Source organism: Phalaenopsis equestris, unplaced genomic scaffold (assembly GCF_001263595.1).
Source record: "Phalaenopsis equestris unplaced genomic scaffold, ASM126359v1 Scaffold000240, whole genome shotgun sequence".
NCBI lineage: Eukaryota > Viridiplantae > Streptophyta > Magnoliopsida > Asparagales > Orchidaceae > Phalaenopsis > Phalaenopsis equestris.
The window spans coordinates 1482199-1484090 of record NW_018164682.1 but is presented as its reverse complement, the minus strand read 5'-3'; positions in this window follow the sequence as shown (position 1 = coordinate 1484090).

Sequence of the window (1892 nt, the reverse complement as noted above, 5' to 3'; positions counted from 1 at the left end):
AACTTTGTCGCCCAAGCTCAGGATTATCAAACTGTGGGTCTTGTCCAGTATGCCGATCTTCTCCTTCTCGGTCATGTCGGCCGGCAATGCCGCCGACCCTTGCAAGGCTTCTGCAACACCCTGTTGAACCAATAGAGCTCTCATCTTTACTCTCCATAGGTCGAAGTCGTTCTTCCCGTTGAATTTCTCAATGTCAAATTTGACAGAACTCATTGTCGTGGCTAAGATTTCTTCCAATGAATTCTACCTGCTGCCCTTCCAAGAACTAGACTGAAATCACCAAAATGTTGTACTATTGTATAACAACAAAAAGTTTTCAGCCTAAACTTGCCTTATAACGCCTTGCTATCCAAGAAATTCTCACCAAATTTCTTACATTCTCCCAGTGAACTCCACTGCCTTCGTCAACTGAAACGGAGAGCTCCGATCCCTTCTGGCAGAGATCACACCTGTTCACCGGAGAAAACTTCCCGTTCTGTGCTCGCGCCTCCTTTCTGCAGGCATTCCTCTGCGTCTCGCATGAGAATAACTGCCTCTCCAGAGCCGTCGCGCCTCACCAAACTGCTCAGGTTCTCCTGCTTCGCGAACTCCCAAACAGGGAACTCCAAGAACCATTCTCTACACGATCTCCGCCTCTTCCCTCTGACCGAGCTGCTCGCAAGACCGAACTCCTGCTCCGAAATCCTCTACTGGCTGCCCTGTCAAGTGTCAAAATAGTTTTTGACTATTTACATTGAGACATTTTAGTTCAGAGTCTATAAAAGTTTCAAATTAGTCCCAGTCTCTTTTAATATGGGCTAAAATAAATCCGGGAGTATTTTATAATATTAAAATATTTGTCACTGAAGCTTTTGTAAATATTTTTGCAAGTTTGTCTTCCGAAAAAACCCAAATAAGAATTAGTTCAACTAAAATCATTTCTATGATTAAGTGAAGAAACACCTTGATGTGTTTTGTTTATACATTGAACATCGATTCCATGCCAAATTGTTGTGAGATATGTACTTCCTGGCATAGAAATGAGACGAAAAAGAACACAAGCAAACACAGATCGTTTACGTGGTTCGATCCAACTGGATCTACGTCCACGGAAGGGAATCAATCAAATAGTTCACTAAGGCAAAAGAAATGGAGAATACATAGCTTATACATAAAGATGACCCCTCATCTTCCTTTTATGACCTCCTCTCAAGCGACACCTTGATACAAGGCCTCAAGATGCTCTCCTCCTTTCTAGCTCTCTAGCTATTCTCTCCTCCTTCGTGGTAGCTTAAGATCTCTTCCCTTGCTCTTCCTAAGCCTCACACCCTTAAGATTTCTTCCCTTGCCTCTCCAAAGCCTCACACCTTTAAGATCTCTTCCCTTGCTCTTCTAGACCTCACACCCTCTCTATTTATAGAAGCAAGAGAGTGGTTGGTGGGAGGTAGGTGAGCGGTAGGAGAGCGATAGGTGAGATGTGGTAGGTGAGCGGTACCACATTACAAAAGTGCCCTTTTACCTTAGTTCATTAATTGAGGGTCAAAATAACAAAAGAATATAAAGGTAGGGTGTCGCTCCTCTCTCTCTCTCTCTTAATTCGTTTGTGTATCCATCAAATCATCTTATAGTCGCGACCTGCCATCCGACAAACGTTGCTCGGTTGCCTTCGGCCGACGATCGGCTTCCGGTCGGCATTCTACCTCCTGTCATGTCAAACCAAGAAAGATTTACACACATACTACCCAATCATTTTATTTTTACTATCTAACCTCTAAAATATTATTTTATTTGCCGGTCGGTCCGCTTCACGGAGCGACCACCTCTGTTCCATCTCAAAAAAATAAAATAAAGAAGATTTACATACATACCTCTCACTTCTTATTTCATATATATATATATATATATATATATAT